General features: G+C 33.1%; 1 long non-coding RNA gene across 1 annotated transcript in view; it reads right to left on the bottom strand.

The window, feature by feature from the left end:
* LOC141555313 (uncharacterized) overlaps window positions 1-19,658 on the bottom strand; it is a 33,654-nt gene that overhangs the window by 5,254 nt on the left and 8,742 nt on the right. Inside the window, exons 2-3 of the long non-coding RNA XR_012486145.1 lie at window positions 11,660-11,702; window positions 5,230-5,323 (exon numbers count right to left, since the gene is read on the bottom strand). This is a non-coding gene — a long non-coding RNA (uncharacterized LOC141555313). The remainder of the gene's footprint in view (window positions 1-5,229; window positions 5,324-11,659; window positions 11,703-19,658) is intronic.

Genomic DNA, 19,658 nt, shown 5'->3' with positions numbered 1-19,658 from the left:
CACTCAGTCATTCTTTAAGAGATTATTCAGTTTCCAATTGCTTTTTGGTTTATTTACCCCTAACTTCTTACTGAATGTAGCTTTTATTGCATTGTGATCTGAGAAGAAGGCATTTATTATTTCTGCCTTTCCTACATTTAGTTTTGAGATCTTTATGTCCTAATATATGGTCAATTTTTGAATAGGATCCATGAACTGCTGAGAAGAAAGTATATTCCTTTCTATCGCCATTCAGTTTCTCCAAAGGTCTATCATACCTAGTTTTTCTAATGTTTTATTTACTTTTTAAATTTCTTTCTTATTTGTTTTGTGGTTTCATTTGTCTAAATTTGAGAGTAAAAGGTTTAGGTCTCCCACTATTATAGCTTTACTGTCTATTTCTTCTTGCAATTCTCTTAACTTTTCCTTTAGAAAGTTAGATGCTATACCACTTGGTGCACATATGTTTAGCATTGATATGGCTTCATTTTTTATACTACCTTTTAGCAGGATATAGTTTTCTTCCTTATCTCTTTTAATTAGATCAACTTCTGCTTTTGCTTGATCTGAGATAAGGATGGCTACCCCTGCTTTTTTGGCTTTACCTGAAGCATAATAGATTCTGTTCCAACCTTTTACCTTTACTCTTTATGTATCTCCCTGCTTTAAGTGTGTTTCTTGTAAATAACATATTGTAGGGTTCTGACTTTTGATCCAGTCTGCTATCCATCTCCGTTTGATGGGAGCGTTCATCCCATTCACATTTACAATTAAAATTATTAATTCTGTATTTCCTGCCATCATATTATCCCCAGATTATGCTTTTTCCTTTCACCCCCCTGAACCCTTTCCCCTATATTTAATTTATAGACCCCACTTGTGACGCGCAGCCCTCCCTTTTTTAGTATCCCTCCCCCCTCCTTCTAAGTACCTTCCCTTATTCCCCTTTTCCTTTCGCCTTTTCCTCTCCCCCTTTTTAATGAGGTGAGAGAAAATTCTCTGAAAAACAAATATGACAATTATTTACTCTTTGAGCTCTTCTGATGACAGTAAGATTCACACAATGTTTCTCCCCCTCTCTAAATTCCCTCAGATATGGTATATTTTCTATGCCTCTTCCTGGGATGTAGTTTCCCTCTTTTCATCACTTCTTCCCCTTTTTCTGATAGTACCCCCTTCCCTTTACTACTCCCTCCCTTTTTTTATATCAGTAAAATCAAATTATCCATGCAGACTTTCTATATATCCACAACAGAGATACAGTTTTCAAGGGTTCTATGTACCTTTTTCTGTTTCTCTTCAGTCTTGTGGATATAGATCAAATTTTTTGTTTAAGTCTGGTTTTTTTCTTAGAAACATATGGAATTCCTCTATTTCATTGAATGACCATCTTCTTCCATGGAAAAAGATGCTAAACTTAGCTGGGTAGTTTATTCTTGGTTGCAATCCTTGATCTTTTGCATTTCGGAATATCAGGTTCCAGGCCCTTCGATCCTTTAATGTGGAGGCAGCCAGATCTTGGGTGACCCTTATTGTGGCCCCTTGATATTTGAATTGATTTTTTTTAGCTGCTTGCAATATTCTTTCCTTTGTGTGGTAATTCTGCAGCTTAGCCACAATATTCCATGGAGTTTTTTTTTTTAAGGGTCTTTTTCAGAAGGTGTTCAATGAATTCTTTCCACACCTACTTTCCCTTCTGTTTCTATTATCTCTGAACAGTTCTCTTTGATGATTTCCTGTAAAATAGAATCTAGGCTCTTTTTTTGGTCATAGTTTTCGGGAAATCCAATGATCCTCAGATTATCTCTCCTAGATCTATTTTCCAGGTCTATAGATTTTCCCAGTAAGTATTTGATGTTATTCTCCAGCTTTTCTTTTTTTTTTTTTTTTTTTTTCGTTTGACTGATTCTTGGGTTCTCAATGAATCATTCATTTCTATTTTGCTCTACTGAATTTTTTTCCATTTTCCTAATTTTTTTAGAGAATTATTTTCTTTTTCCAATTCAGAAATCCTATTTTCTTGAGACTTTTTTATCTTTTCCAATTCAGAAATCCTACTTTCTTTAGAATTTTTATCTTTTCCAATTCAGAAATCCTACTTTCCTCTGATTTTTTAACCTCTTCTAATTCACAAATTTTGTTTCCCTGAATCCCCTGTGAATTCTTTATTTTTTCCAACTCAAATTTCAGAATGTTGTTATTCTCTATCACAGCTTCTCTTTCCTTTCCCCATTTTTCTTCAAACTCTCTTAATTTTTTAATAGTCTCTTCTAGGAGAGAGTTAAGTGACAGGGGCAGGATCGTTCCCCTTTAGGCTGTTATCTGCTGACTCTCTGCTATTAACTTCCTCGGGGTTAGATACCAGCTCTTTCTCTGTGTAGAAGGAATCAATGGTTCTTTTTTGCTTTTTATTCATATTTTAAAAATCTTTGGGGGTCTGTCCTTGGGGTAAGAAATTATTTATTTATTTCTTTACCAGCTTCCTCCCAGACCGGATGGATGCCGTAGTTCCTGTGCCTGAGCTAAGAGAAAGCTCTGGGAGAGAGTTCCCCTCCCCCCCCCTGGAAGTGCCTCAGGGGTGATTAGTAAGCCTGTGGCTGCGGCTGCCATATGAGGGTTGCCTAGTGAAGGACCCCCGCTGTGTGTCTTAGCGACTTCCCTGAGGTGTAAGACTGAACAGTAAAGGTGACACAAAGCCCAGCAAATGCCTCCCGTGGGGCGTGGATGTCAGCAGCTGACGTGAAAAGCCCCTGTGCTCAAACTGGAAGTGTCTGCCCAGAAACCACGGTCCCTATTCCAAGATTTCCGTTTTTCTGGGACTTCAGTGGCTGAGTTCCACAGCCTCCAGCTGAGCCAGGCACTATGCGAATTAGATGTTCCCTTGGGCCGTGTCCCTGCTTTTCAAGCTCTTAACTACTCCCAGGTGAAGCCCCAGACAGCCGAAGTCAGCTGCACCCGCAGTGCCGAGGTCTGTTAGATCACTCCCAGATTGGGGTGGTTCTAGTATCTGGCTTTATATTTTAAAGTGGCTTGATTTCTCTTCTGAACTGCTGTTTTATAAGCAGAGAAGAGCTATCAGCCTGTGTCAGATTCTTCTATCTCAGTGGCTTCTCTGATCCCAGAGTTCTCCCCAGCGCGGTCAGCACAGTATGCTAGCACCCAACTGTCTGTGCTGTCCTCTTTTTTTTCCTCCCCTGGGAACTGACCTTTTCTGTTGAAACTCCAGATTCTCTTCAGCTGGTAAGTCGTGCTTCCAGTCCTTGTGGTTTCTATCAGTCCAGCGTTATTTTTGAGGCTGATTTAACTGATTGGCATTGAGGGAAGAAGGGAGCTTACAGAATCTTCTCCACCATCTTGGCTCCACACCTTAAATTTCTTTTTATTCAAATTAAGCATCAGTTTTACCTAACTTTTAGATTTCCCTAATATTATTTATACAATGAATTCAATGGGGTAACAATAAAAATACTATTAAAATCATCTCTGATATTCCCTTTATTACTCTCTTTTGTTTATTAAGGATATCATTTGTATGTGTGTGTTGACTAATCTCATAAATAGTTTAATAAATAGAATCTTATAAAGTTCATACATTTTATCAACCAGGTATTGGTTTTGCCCATAATGACTTATGAAACAGACTACAAAAATCACCTAACATTGTAGTTTTCTTCTTTCCAGTAGTAGCAGAAAAAAAACAAGTGATACTAAGAATCTTACAGTTCATAGGTCATTTCCAAGTATAATTTAATTCTTTGTACTCTTACTATATCATCTTTGTCTAGTAACTGAGAAGTTGATTGACATTGTGGGAAAAACTAAATTACATTTTATATGAAACATAATTATTGCTAAATGGAAGGACTATTTATAATTTTTCCACAGAGAGATGAAGATTTGGAAGAGTTAGTTTTGTTGCAATATTCATGATGAATGTGAATCAGCAGACCACCATTAAGATAATACAGTCAATATTCTAGCATCAATTATAGAGAGTGAAGATTTTGTGGAGAATATGACAATAGCCTTCAAGTTAAGTTAAAATACTAATATTTTTGAGGATTTCAAAGATAATCAATTAAAAAGCCAAATAAATAATACTCATGCCTATTCAATATATCTATTTTCTTTAAGAGAAGAATCAGAGGACACTGGACATGGTAAAAACTAGATGAAATTGGATGGGTTTTGTTGCTATTGTTGTTATTTTAAATGAAACTGACAAGAAATAAGAAATGACTGGCTGTTTAAAAAAGGGGATCATTTATCAAAACTTTGATGCTCTGACTTCTCAAAATAGTTAAGACAAATAGAAAATAAGACATAAGCAACTTACTTTTGACTGAGATTGGATTTTTTAGTCTTCAGTTCATATGAATGACAAACCAAATAAAGTCATTTTCCCAATGTATCCAGTCAGCTTCACCAAATCCAAGTTATAACCAAGTATATTTAGAGATTGTTTGATGTCTTTATATTCAGCAGTCCAAAATATATACACGTACCATTCCAAAAATGAGGAACCTTATATGTAAACATGATTTAATGTATTATCTGGTTAATCTAATAATGTAATCAAAGCATTAATAGCTGTCCATTTAATTTTATGAAGCATATGGTTTTCTCTTTTTCCTGACTTTAATTGGGTTATTTGGAATTTCAGAGAGAAGGATTTGTCATTTGTTTATGGTCTCTCTTTATGAATTGACTAGAAGAATGTGAAGTATAATTAGAAAAATCATTGGCTGCTCAATTGCTCAGCCTACACTTTTCAAAGTAATGTGAGTTAAAAAGGTTAGGGAGGGTAGTAGAAGCATCTCACTAACATGGAGTTCTGTTTATGGGAATACATCAGCATATGGAGAGCACATTATTTTAGTGAAAGCATATGCTTAAGTTTATATTTTTGTTTTAGAAAGCTATAGAAAGAAAGTAACAGAACACATCATCTAGATGTAGTATTTAGCATATTGCAATCTGGCATTGCTGACTTTAATTAGGCTATCTCAGTTAAAAATCAACTGGACAGTGGGGAAAATCCCCACATGATTGGGAGTCAAATGTCCTAGATTTGAATTGTGACTCTACAACTCTGTCACCTTCCTTCTTTGAGATTAGTTTCTTAGCTTTGAAATTCGAAGTTTGAACTTCTGAGGTAACTTCTATTTCTTACAACCTCTCAGTGGGTATAAGGATGATTTTAAAAATTGTTTGGGGGACTGGATCTTAACTAAATATTGAACACTTTACCTGTATTTCTATTGTCTCCTCTTGTCTTCGATTGTACCCAATTTTTCAGCAACAAATGAAATGATTTCCTTGTCTTGATTGTGAAATTGACCTACTGTTGATTAAAGTAAAACATATATTATTTTTATTACTAATTACTAATGACTACTATTATTACTAATAGTAGTAATAATAACTTGAATTTATATAGTTGGTTGGGGTTTTAAAAACACTGGAAGATAGGTACTATTATTAATTTTCATCTTATACATTAAGAAACTAAAGCAGAAAATATTAAATGATTTGCCCTGGATCACATGGCTGGAATATGAAGCACACACTTACTAACTGTGAGATCCAAAGCAAGCTATTAAATACTATTTATTATTATTCTTTCTCCTCTTCCTCTCTTCCTCATTGTTCTCCTTTCCTTCTCCTTTCTTTCTTCCTCTTACAATTATTACTACTATTATAACTTCTTTTCCTCCTCCTCCTCCTATTACTACTACTACTACTACTACCTCTATTATATTATGACCAGTCTCTTCCAGTTTAGCTAACTTGATGTTTAGGCAATCAGAGTTATAATAGTAGCCTTTTCAACTCTGTAGGACATGGCAGAATTTATCTAATAGTGGAATAGTTTCCAGGAGCTTAACATTAAGTAGTCTTTCAAGATAAAATAATTGTTGTTTAATCAATCAGTTGTCTGACTCTTTGTGATCACATTTGGGGTTTTCTTGTGAAAGATATTGGATTGATTTATAATTTTTTTATCCAGTTTATTTTACAGAAAAAGAAACTAAGGCAGTGTTAAGTGACTTACCCAGTGTCACAAAATTTAGGCCATATTTGAACTCAGATCCCCTGAACTCTAGGCTTAGTACTGTATCCACTTTACCCCTAGATATTCCTACAATATAACTAAGGTTGTTAAAAATCATATTTTTTTAAAAGCACAAATTTATACAAAATATACCACAAAGTGGGAAATAGATAGTAGGGAATAGTCACATCTTAGTTTCCTTACCTATAAAAATAAGGTCATTGAATTAGCAGAGTTTGAAATTCTTTTTTAGCTCTAAATCTAAAGCTTTTTAAAAATTTCAAATACCCATACCTGGACAAGAATCCTCTTTATATACAACAGGGGGTCATCCAGTCTCTGCCTGAAGATTTGTAGCAAGAGGAAACTCACTTCTTCCTGCTTGACATAGCCCATTTCATTTGTGGATAATTGATTCAATGTTTAAGTAATTTTACTTACAGTAATGCTAAAGTTATTTTAATGTAACTTCTACTTTAGGAAGCTAAATAAAATATATTTAATCTCTCTACCATGTATTTGCCTTTTGAATGTGTTTCACTTAAGTCTTCTCTTCTCAGTAGTCTTCATGCAAGAGGTAGGGAATAAAAAAGATAAAACAAGGCTGTTCCATTCTCAATGAACTTATATTCCACTTGGGTAGACAATATAAATGAATGAAAAAAAATTAAGTAGCCATCAGAAGAGTTTTAAAAAACAGCTTCAGTTCTCATCATTTAAAAAAACATGAACATCCTGATTTTATTCCTTAAAGAGTTGAGTAGATATATAAATTTATCAAATTAACCAGTTAATTTCCAAGTCTCAGAAATCCTTTTGCATAGCCTAATTAACTGAATTTAGTAAATTGATGGAAGTAAAATGCAGGGTCAGCAGAGACTTATTATAAAGCTACATTTTGCCTGCAGCAAATTAAATATCTGTAATGTTCTCCATCTCCTCTTTGGGTCTAAGATTTTTTGTGAAAAAATAGAAAAAAAGACACATGTTCTTTTGTTAAACCAGGCTCCATCTTTTGTAAGTGGCTCTTTCTACAATGCTTATTACTAAATAGTTTACACATAGAACATGTAAGGGAGTATTTCCCCCTCCTACTTCAACTTCTGCATTTGGTAGGGAAACACATCAAAACAACAAAAGACAGATGCTATAATTGCTTAGGGGTATTATCATTTTCAGTGTGACAGATCAAATCTGGAGGCTTAAAAATAAACCAAATAAGCATTCCCTCCCCTCAACAGCATGGACTCAGTAATTGCTTATTTTTCCAGAGTTCGTTGGAAAGTCAGCAGTTAGAACAAAGTGCTTCAAGTCTTGTCACTAAACATAAATTGCATAACCAAGCTTTGTTTGGCTTCCTTTTCACTTAGGCTGACTTTTGCTACCTAGGTAAAAAAAAAAAAAAAAATCATCTGAAGGGCAGAAGAGGATTTAGGCACTGAACTGGGACTCTAAGGAGAAACTATTTCTCTCTCAAGTAAACAGATCTTTTAAAAAAAGACAGCCCCAAGACTTGGGAGAACAGTTATAGTGTATAGTATGTACCATACCCAATAATACAAATCAAGGGTCCTCAAATGCAAAAAAAAGAAGTCATCATTGATGGGAAGAAAAGTGAAAATACTTTTTTTTACAATATTGGCTTTCCAACATAGATCTACCACTCACCATTTTCAAAGTTGTAGCTGGCTTAGGGCTCTGAAATACCCTGTTCCCATACACACACAGACTCCTGATCTCCTTTTCTACCACTGGCTTTCCTCTCATTCTTGTCTATGTCTGAAGCAATTTTCAGCAAGGACATTGCTGAAATGCTTTATCTCTTATTATTTTCCCAGAGGAGTCCCTGATCTCAGGGGCAGTGGTGGTCCCATCACTTTTTTTATGTTCCTGTTTCTGATCTCTGATCCTATTTGAGTCTCCACAAACTATTATGACCTTTATAGCTGAAGCAATTTTTCATCCAATATTTTGAAGTTAAAGGGTTGAAAGTGTCCTAAGAAGAAATGCATGACAAGAGTGCATGCTACCCTAGAATCAGATCAGCCCCAAACCTTGAGAAGAAGGAAAGTGGATGGTTGGAGAGCAGAATAAAACTAGGAGGTGGAAGAAGAAGGAGACCAGAAAGGCAGGATTAGTCATTTTTTTAGTGATTTCAACTTTTAAACCTTTCATTGGTATAGGTAATTCCTAGTGAGGAAAATCCATCTGCCAAAACAAGTCAACAAAAACATTTTCCCCACTTCCCAATGACTACATTTCTTTGGACTTCTCCTTCAGATCCTTGGGAATCTTATTATCAATAACATCTTCATCTCTGCAAGATGATATTAACCTTTGTACTCATGCCCCATCAGTATCATCAAATCCTCTGATTAGAAAATGGAGTGATAATCTTTTCCCAAAATCACCATTTAAGGAGAAGAGCTGGGACAGAATCTCTTTACTTCCTATACCCGTAGGAATTCCTTGGAATTTTCCATTATGCCCCCAGACTGAATAGCTTCTTCCCTACTGCTTAATTTCTATATATACACACACTTTCAGCTTTCTTTTGTGTGTTGTCTTCCCCCATTAGATTGCTAGATTGGCCTCATTGAGGACACAAAATATCTTCTTTTGTATTTGTATCCCCAGTGCTTAGTGCAATGTCTGTGACATGAAAGAGGCTTAATAAATTTTTATTTATTTATTTATAGACAACTTTGAAATCTTAGAGAAGTGTCTGAATCACTAAGAGCCTAAGCAACTTGTCTAGTATGTGTCAAAAGTGAGACTTCCTTAGTCCATGAACAGCTTTCCATGTATCACTCCAGGCTACCTTTGTCTCACAGGACTGATAACTATTTAAAATACCATCTCAGGAAAGAGGCAACTACCAGAAAGAGTGACAGAAAAGTGGAAGAGAGAATCAATTTCAAAGCTTCCCAAGGCATCCCTCTCAGCAGTCTACCATTCCTAAGTCAGAACAATATCCCAGGGAACCTTGTCTCAGTACTTTTCCTTTTACAACTAGCCTCTGAGGATCAGTTTTAGAACTGAAGTTAATTGCTGAAGAAGAGTAGAATATGGCCTGTTATAATGGTAACTTGGAGCTTCCCTATAACGGTATTGAAAATGACACTTTCATTGAGGGGGAAAAAAAAGACTTCATCAAACTCTGGTGGGCTATGAGAAAAGGGAACTGGAGGCAAGAACCAGAGAGCCCTCATTGTTTTGCTGAGTTTTCTAAAGAGAAAGGATGTTTTTAGTAAGCATTTTTTTTAGTAAAAATGACATAGAAAATTGACTGCTGTTATTGTTGTTGTTATTCAACTTTTGTTTTCAAAGAAGACTAAGGGCATCAAGGGTAATGTAATGTAATGGAACCAAAAGGCCTCAAATTATTGAGGAATTATATAAGGGAATATATATCCCAAGCAAGTGATAAAGATGGACAAAAGCTTACTGGGAAGGAAGGATATTTAAACTAAGGTTTGCCTCAATAAACAAATACTTCATAATAAAGAACTTGAATTAAAATCTTTTGAAAAATATGAATATATGACAAAATTATCTAAGGTTTGATGAAATAACAATTCCCAATTCCAAGAACTTCAAGAATGGTTAAGAAGAGATATAAAATCATTTAGTAAAATTAACAAAAAATAATTTGAGGAAAAAATGTTAGTTTATCCAGAGATTAATGAATATAGAACAAAAGTCAGAAATAGTCTGTATGATAGGACAGTATTTGAAGAATAAAAAACAACTGAATTGATTTTTTTAAAAGTGGAAACAGAAAGTACTGAGTTCAAATGTGGCCTTATACATTTACTAGCTGTGTGAACATGAGCAAGTCATTTAATCCTGATTGCCTCCAAAGAAAAGAACACTGAGAAATCTACAGTATAAGAGTATTGAACATGAAGATAGTGTATAAATAACGTGAGAGGTATTGTCTTCCAGAGGTGGGGGGAATTGCTTTGTGATTATAAAAAATCAAGGGCAACAATTTGGAATATGATACTCTAAAAACCAAAATATAAGATAACCTGAAAAGTTAAAACTAACATAAAAAACCCAAATTGAGCATAAAAAGGGTTATTTTAAAAAACCATGAAAAATAGGAATAGAGAGTATATGAACCAAATGTATTACATATAACATATATGAAACATATATTAGATATTACCTAAAAAAATCAAGATGAATGGCAAAAAGACACTGACAATAACAGTAATAGTATGATAGTTTAATAGATACATAGAAAGTTTTTTTTTAATAAATCATAATACTGATTTATATCTTTAAAAAATTAAAGTAAGTATAAGAAAAAACCCCATTTTTAAAAGATAGTCACTATTGCAGTAGAGAAACACCAAAAATTCCCAGTACAAAGAGATAAAGAAAAAAAAAAAAAGATGCAATATATTCTATGTTTCTACAAATGCTACCGAAAACAGTATGAGAAAGAAATAAAACTAACTGAATAAACATCAATAAAGAAAAGTCAAACTCATTCATCTGTCTCCATGGTATGATTATATATTTGAGAAACTTTAGAAGATCACCAAAGTAATTAATTTAGATAATAGTTCTCTTTAAAAATAGTTTTATACAATATAAACAAAAACCTGGAGAGGTAATAAAAAGAGAAATTCCATTCAAAATAACTATTAAACACAATGAATATCTGGAAATTAATTTATCTACCCCAATAAGATATACACAAATATCTAAAATATATTATTTACAGAAATAAATGAAGACAAAAAAATGGAATACATTCACTGTTACTGGTAGGGCTGTGCCAATACAATGTTCTGGTACTAGATATAAGAGCACTCGGACATACCAGCTCTGCAATTTCTATTTCTAATCTGGACCTCTCTTCTCTGAAATTCAAGAGATCAAGATAAACAGAAATCACCAGAACTGATTATGATAAGAGAGCAGTCTGACCTCAGTGACTTGAAGTCTATATTTCCATTCCATTCAGAAAGACTTTCCAAAGTGAAATGAATTAGAAAGAACTATATTTTCAAGTGCATTTGTAGACAACCAGGTTCTATTTAAAAATATGTTCTATTGAAACCTTTTTGTCTTTGCACCATATTCATCACTTCAATCTCACCCATCTTCTCTTCTTATGCCTTGCAAAGATTGAATTTTCTGTTGTGGGAGAGCAAAAAATGAAGCAAAAGCAAAAGGAAATGAAATGAAAAAGCAAATAATATTCAATATGATATATATGTCAAGGAGATACAGTATTCTATTCTAGTAGTCCTCTGACTCTTCCATGATATGAGAGAAAACACTAGAAAAAATAATAAAATTAATTTAGAATAACAAAAGACTTGGAATATCTAGGTAAACAATTAAAGGGGAAGTATAAATGGAGTCATAGAATTACAAACCTCAAACTATATCAAAAAGCTATTTTTAAAATGAAAACTATTGGATACCGATTAAAAAAACAGAAAAGTAGAACTGTTGAGCTGAATGGAAAAGAAATAGGAGCAGTAGAACTCAATAACATAATGTTGAACTCACAAATATGTATTGTAGTGGGGATGATTTTTTCTTCCTTTTAAACACTATTTTATTTTTTTCAAATATATGCAAAGAGTTTTCAACACTTACCTTAGCAAAACCAAATTCTTCTCCCTCTCCTCCCCTTTCTTTCCTGCCCAAGACAACAAGCAAGATGACATAGATTAAATTTGTACAGTTCTTCTAAAGATATTTCCATATCCATCATGCTGAACAAAACAAAAATCAGACCAAAATGGGAAAAATGAGAAAGGGAAAAAAGAAGCAAACAAACAACTACAACAAAAAAGTGAAAGTAGTTTGCTTTGATCTATATTAAGTTGTAATAGTTTTCTGTTTGAATGTGTGTGGATGGCATTTTCCATCACAGATCTATTGGAATTGCCTTGAATCACCTTGTTGCTGAAAAGTGTCAAGTCCATTATAGTTGATCATCCTATAATCTGTTACTGTTTACAGTGTTCTCTTTGTTCTGCTCACTTCACTTAGCACCAGTTAATGTAAATCTTTTCAGGATTTTTCTGGAAAAAAGTCTACTCATTATTTCTTATAGAATAATAATATTCCTTTACATTCATATATAATAACTTATTCAGCCATTCCCCAATTGATGGTCATTCACTCAATTTCCAATTCCTTGCCACTACAAAAATAGCTGCTACAAATATTTTTGCACATGTGGGTCCTTTTCCCTCAATTATGAGATATACATCCAATAGAGACACTGATGGATCAATGGGTATCCACAGTTTTATAGCCCTTTGGGCATAACTCCAAATTATTGTCCAAAAGGGTTGCACCACTTCACAACTCTACCAACAATTAATTAGTGTCCCAATTTTCCCACATCCCCTTCAACATTCATCATTATCTTTTCCTGTCATCTTAGCCAATCTGAAAGGTGTAAATTGATACCTCAGAGTTGTCTTAATTGGCATTTCTCTAATCAAGCATTTTTCATATGACTAGAAATAGCTTTAATTTCTTAATTTAAAAATTGGTAATGACTGCTAGGAAAAATGAAAAGCTGTTTGGCAGAAAAATAAGATTTCTACATTAAACCACAAGCTATAATCAAAATGAATACTTGCCCTACTTATGAAAAAATTCATACCATGAGAAAATTAGAAGATATTGAGTATTTTTCTGAGCTAAGACTAAGTGGAGAAGTATTTAATAAACAAGATATACAAGAAATAACAAAATTTTTAATATGATTGTGAATACACAAAATTAAAAATCTTTTTGATGAACAAAGGATTATAACTGATGATAAAATCAGAAGGAAAAATGTCTCAGGAAAATATATTTGTAGCAAATTCACAAATAAAAGTCAAATATTGGACATATATAGAACTGACACATATCTATAACACTAACAGATTTTTTCTAATACAAAAGTATGTCAAAGTCTTTGAATGATTTTTAAAAGAATCACAATTTTTAAATGAAAACATGAGCCAAATGATTGATAAAAAGAGGAATACAAATTAAAATAGCTCTGTAGTTTCATTTGATAATATGCAAATAGGCAAATATGTCAAAAGATAGAAAAATCAATGTTGTAAGGGGTGTGGGAACACAGATACATAGATGCATTTTGCTGTTGCTGTGAAATAATCCAACCATTGTGTATATCAATCTGGAATTATACAAGAGTAGGGATTAAACTTTTATCTTTCAGTTGATCTTATCGTACTATTATTAAGCATATATCCTAAAATGTCAAAAGCAAAAGATAAATATTTAACATATAAAAACATCTATAGCAGAACTCCCTTGGGGTAGCAAAGTACTAGAAACAAAATAGATATCAATTGATTAGGGGAATGTCAGGGGAAATTATGACAATTGAAAAATCAGTGGAGGTCTGGATAATGAAATATATCTTTCCTATATCAAGCAAGAGTGTCAGGGGACTTGTCTCACTCCTGGTCTTACTGGGAAAGGTTCCAGCTTATCCCCATTGCATATGATGTTTACTGATGGTTTTAAATAGATGTTCCTGACTATTTTAAGGAAAAAATCGATTTATTCCTATACTCTCAAGTGTTTTTATTAGGAATGGATGTTGCATTTTGTCAAATGCTTTTTCTGCATATATTGAGATGATCATGCCATAATGGATGATATGATTTTTTTATTTGTTTGTTTTATAATTTTCTTTGTCACAAGAGAAGATTTAATTTTATTAGAGAGTAAGGTTGAAATGATAACTATGATGGGAAAACAAAAAAAGTACAAATAAGTTGTTTGTCAAAAATGGAACTTGATTGTTCAAAAGACACCTAAAATAAAATATTTTCTAACCCATTTCACTTTTGGAAGAATCTTCCAAATATAATAGAAATTTAAATCTCAAGTCATTGATGTCAAACTGCCCTGTTATCATAGACAGTTGTGGGGATGTCATTTTATCCTGACCTCTTGAATTTCTAAGTTGTGAGATCCAGAATAGAAGTAAATGACTACCCATCTGGCACATATGAATACATACATATTGGCCACCAGAAGGCTGGTGTACAGCCAGTACTCTCTCAGATGATTATAACTGCCAATATCCTCCAGTGATATTGTCAAAATTTTCTCTTTCTCTTTGCTTAATTATATTATCTTTTCTGTGTGTCATATCTATATTCAATGAATGCTGGATCACTTTTATGTCAAATCATCTGTTCTGGAAAATTCTCTATTTCTAAAAGGATATAATCATGGGTCTTTGCAGTTTCTAAGTTGCCCTCTCCTAGTCTTGAGCTATTTCATCTCTTCAGTTCCATCTGTTATTTCATTAATATCTTTGGGGTGCAATGAGTAGCAAACTTCTATCTAGCACAATCAGGAAGAAATAGTTTTAGTGCATAATCTGGGGCTATAAGCCACTGTCACCAGAAGTTCCATGGTAAGATTCCACATACTTTTGGTCCCTCTTCTCTTGTTGATGAATACCTGACTAAGCCAACTGCCTAATACAGGTGTAGAAATTTCCTTTTAATCACTATCAAATTTCTGATGATCAGTTTGCATCCTTTAAACTCATTTTTCCCAATATTTTATTGATATATTTTGTTTCACTATCACCTCCATCCATTTTCCAATATATCCTTCCCTCTCATCCTTCCCAAAGAATTGTCCCTTGTAACAAAAAATTCATCCAAATTGTCACACATCAAGCAAGTCCAGCATTATATATAGTGTAATCACTTCTAAAAAAAGGGGAAAGAGTACATTAACATCTCTTAATTTTGCAATATTGTGACTATGTTCCCACAATCCCTTCAGCATTAGGTATTGTTCTATCTTTCTCTTGGAGCCTAATAGTGAGATCTTTGTGTCAAAAAGCATGAACATTTTAGTCAAAATAATTTCAAATTATTTATGATAAATGTTGGAACAAGTCACAACTCCATCAAAAATGTACTAATTTGTGTTGCTACAACCCATCCCATATTGTTTATGCCTCTCTTTTTTGCCTCCCCTTTTCAGATGAGTAGAAACCTCAGTCTTTTAATTTTCATTTCCTTTATTATTAGTGATTTTGAGTGACTTTTCATGTAGTTAATAGTTCTGATTCTTATTTTGAGAAATTTGTTCCATTGACCACTTATTTCTATTTTGGATATCAGATACCTAGCAAAAATATTTGAAATAAATATTCCCTTTCCCAATTTTTCCATCTTATTTTGTGTGAAAGCGTTTAAAATTTCATGTGGTCAAAATGATCTGTCTTTTGTGCATACCTATATTCCTTTGGTTAAAGAATCTCCTAGGCATAGCCATCAAAAATAACTGATCAGGTTTTTTTTTCTTTTTTTTTTCTTTTCCATTTTTACTTTATAATGTGAACTTTAATATTCTGATCCTCCATCAGCTTTGAGCTTATTGTGGTATGTGATATAAATCATTAGTTTAAACCTGATTTCTGCTAAGTTGTTTTGGTTTTTTTAGCAGTTCTTGACACATAGGGAGTTGTATCCTATAATAAAATATATTCATGGATTTATCAGAGCTAAACTAATGCTCAGGTTTTTTTATTGTAACTTTTTTATTGACAGTATATATGCATGGGTAATTTTTTACATTATCTCTTGCACTCACTTCTGTTCTGATTTTTCCCTTCCCTGCCTCCACCTGTTCCCCTAGATAGAAGGCAGTCTTATACATGTTAAATATGTTATAGTATATCCTAGATATGATATATGTGTGGGGAAACCAAACAGTTCTCTTGTTGCACAGGAAGAATTGGATTCAGAAGATAAAAATAAGCTGGAAAGAAAAACAAAAATGCAAACCGTTTACACTCATTTCCCATTGTTCCTTCTCTGGGTGTAGCTGATTCTGTCTATCATTGACCAATTAGAACTGAATTAGATCTTCTCTTTGTCAAAGATATCCACTTCCATCAGAATATATCCTCATACAGGATTGTTGTTGAAGTATATAATGATCTTCTGGTTCTGCTCATTTTACTCAGCATCAGTTCATGTAAGTCTTTCCAAGCTTCTCTGTATTCATCCTGCTGGTCATTTCTTACAGAACAATAATATTCCATAACATTCATATACTATAATTTACCCAACCATTCTCCAATTGATGGGCATCCATTAATTTTTCAGTTTCTAGCCATTACAAAAACGGCTGTCACAAACATTTTGGCACATGCAGGTCCCTTTCCCTTCTTTAGTGTCTCTTTGGGATATAAGCCCAATAGTAACATTGCTGGATCAAAGGGTATGCACAATTTGATAACTTTTTGGGGCGTAATTCCAAATTGCTCTCCAGAATGGTTGGATTCAATCACAACTCCACCAACAATGCATCAGTGTCCCAGTTTTCCTGCATCCCCTCCAATATTCATCATTATTTTCCCCTGCCATCTTAGCCAATCAAAGTGGTATCTCAGAGTTGTCTTAATTTTCATTTCTCTGATCAGTAGTGATTTGGAACACTCTTTCATATGAGTGGAAATAGTTTCAATTTCATCATCTGAAAATTGTCTGTTCATATCCTTTGATCATTTATCAATTGGAGAATGGCTTGATTTCTTATAAATTAGAGTCAATTCTCTATATATTTTGGAAATGAGGCCTTTATCAGAATCTTTAACCATAAAAATGTTTTCCCAGTTTGTTGCTTCCCTTCTAATCTTGTTTGCATTAGTTTTGTTTGAACAAAGGCTTTTTAATTTGATATAATCAACATTTTATATTTTGTGATCAATAATGATCTCTAGTTATTTTTTGTCACAAAGAAGTTTGTCCTCCACAAGTCTGAGAGGTAAACTATTCTATGTTCCTCTAATTTATTTATGATTTCATTCTTTATGCCTAAATCATAGACCCATTTTGATCTTATCTTGGTGTATGGTGTAAAGTGTGGATCCATGCCTAATTTCTGCCATACTAATTCCCAGTTTTCCCAGCAGGTTTTGTCAAATAATGAATTCTTATCTCAAAAGTTGGGATCTTTGGGTTTGTCAAAAACTAGATTGCTATATTTATTGACTATTTTGTCCTGTGAACCTAACCTATTCTACTGATCAACTAATCTATTTCTTAGCCAATACCAAATGGTTTTAGTGACTGCTGCTTTATAATATAGTTTTAGATCAGGTACAGCTAGGCCACATTCATTTGATTTTTTAAAAAAATTAATTCCCTTGAAATTCTCAACCTTTTATTCTTCCATATGAATTTTATTGTTATTTTTTCTAAGTCATTAAAATAGTTTTTTGGGAGTCTGATTCATATTGCACTGAATAAATAGGTTAGGGAGTAGTGTCATCTTTATTATATTCACTCAGCCTATCCAAGAGCACTTAATATTTTTCCAATTATTTAAATCTGATTTTATTTTTGTGACAAGTGTTTTGTAATTTTTCTCATATAATTCCTGACTTTCCTTTGGTAGATAGATTCCCAAATATTTTGTACTATCGACAGTTATTTTGAATGGAATTTCTCTTTGTATCTCTTGCTGATGGATTTTGTTGGTGAAGTATAAAAATGCCGAGGATTTATGTGAATTTATTTTGTATCCTGCAACCTTGCTAAAGTTGTGAATTATTTCTAATAGCTTTTTAGTAGAATCTCTGGGATTCTCAAAGTATACCATCATATCATCTGCAAAGAGTGATAATTTGGTTTGCTCATTTACCTACTCTAATTCTTTTAATCTCTTTCTCAACTCTTATTGCCAAAACTAGCATTTCTAATATAATATTGAATAATGATGGTGAGAGTGGGCAACCTTGTCTCACTCCTGGTCTTACTGGGAAAGGTTCCAGTTTATTCCCATTACATATGATGCTTACTGACAATTTTAAATAGATGTTCCTGACTATTTTAAGGAAAAGTTGATTTATTCCTATACTCTCAAGTGTTTTTATTAGGAATGGATGTTGCATTTTGTCAAATGCTTTTTCTGCATCTATTGAGATGATCATATGGTTTTTGTTAATTTGGTTATGGATATAGTCAATTATGCTAATAGTTTTCCTAATATTGAACCTTCCCTGCATTCCTGGTATAAATACTACTTGGTCATGGTGAATTATCCTGGGGATGATTTTCTAATAGTTTATTTAAGATTTTAGCATCAATATTCATTAGGGAGATTGGTCTATAATTTTCTTTCTCTGTTTTCAACCTACCTGGTTTAGGTCTCAGTACCACGTCTGTGCCATAAAAGGAATTTGGTAGGACTCCTACATTCCCTATTTTTTCAAATAGTTTATATAGCATTGGAGTTAATTGTTTTTTAAATGTTTGGTAGAATTCATATGTAAATCCAACTGTTCCTGGGGATTTTTTTCTTAGGGAGTTGGTTAATAGTTTGTTTTATTTCTTTTTATAAGATGTGACTGTTTAACCAATTTACTTCATCTGTTAATCTGGGCAAGCTATATTTTTGAAGGCATTCTTCCATTTCATTTAAGTTATCGAATTTATTGGCATAAAGTTGGGCAAAGTAACTCCTAATTATTGTCCTAATTTTCTCTTCATCAGTGGTGAGTTCTCCCTTTTCATTTTTAAGACTAACAATTTGATTTTCCTCTTTCCTTTTTTTAATCAGATTTACTAAGGGTTTATCTGTTTTGTTGTTGTGTTTTATAGAACCAACTCTTAGTTTTATTAATTCAATATTTTTTACTTTCAATTTTATATCTCTCCTTTTATTTTTAGAATTTCAAGTTTAGTGTTTGACTGGGGATTTTTAATTTGTTCATTTTCTAGCATCTTTATTTGCAAGCCCTATTCATTGACTTTTTCTTTCTCTATTTTGTGCAAGTAGCCTCTGAAGATATAAAATTTCCCCTTACTACCGTTTTGGCTGTATTCCACATATTTTGGTATGATGTCTCATTGTCATTTTCTTGGGTGAAGTTATTAATTATGTCTATGATATGTTGTTTCACCCAATCATTCTTTAGTATGAGATTATTTTTGGTCTATTTTCCCCTGGCTTTTTATTGAATGTAATTTTCACTGCATCGTGGTTTGAAAAGGATGCATTTACTATTTCTGCCTTTCTGCATTTGAATTTGAGGTTTTTATGTCCTAATATATGGTCAATTTTTGTAATAGGTTCCATGAACATCTGAGAAGAAAGTGTACTCCTTTCGGTCTCCATTTAGTTTTCTCCAAAGATCTATCATATCTAACTTTTCTAGTATTCTATTTACCTCTTTGACTTCTTTCTTATTTATTTTGTGGTTTGATTTATCTAATTCTGAGAGTGCAAGGTTGAGATCTCCCACTATTATAGCTTTGCTGTCTATTTCTTCTTGCAGCTCTCTTAATTTCTCTTTTAAGAATTTAGATGCTACACCACTTGGTACATATATGTTTAGTATTGATATGGCTTCATTGTCTATGCTACCCTTTAGCAAGATATAATTTCCTTCCTTATCTATTTTAATTAGGTTAATTTTTTCTTTTGCTTGATCTGAGATAAGGATGGCTACCCTGCTTTTTTTACTTCACCTGAAGCATAGTAGATTCTGCTTCAACCTTTAACCTTTACTCTGTAGGTTCAAGTGTGTTTCCTGTAAACAGCATATTATAGGATTATGGTTTTTAATCCAGTCTGC

The sequence above is a fragment of the Sminthopsis crassicaudata genome, chromosome 1 (genome assembly GCF_048593235.1).
Source record: "Sminthopsis crassicaudata isolate SCR6 chromosome 1, ASM4859323v1, whole genome shotgun sequence".
Classification (NCBI taxonomy): domain Eukaryota; kingdom Metazoa; phylum Chordata; class Mammalia; order Dasyuromorphia; family Dasyuridae; genus Sminthopsis; species Sminthopsis crassicaudata.
The sequence above is the reverse complement of the archived record's forward strand: the minus strand, read 5'-3'. Positions and strand labels throughout refer to the sequence as shown.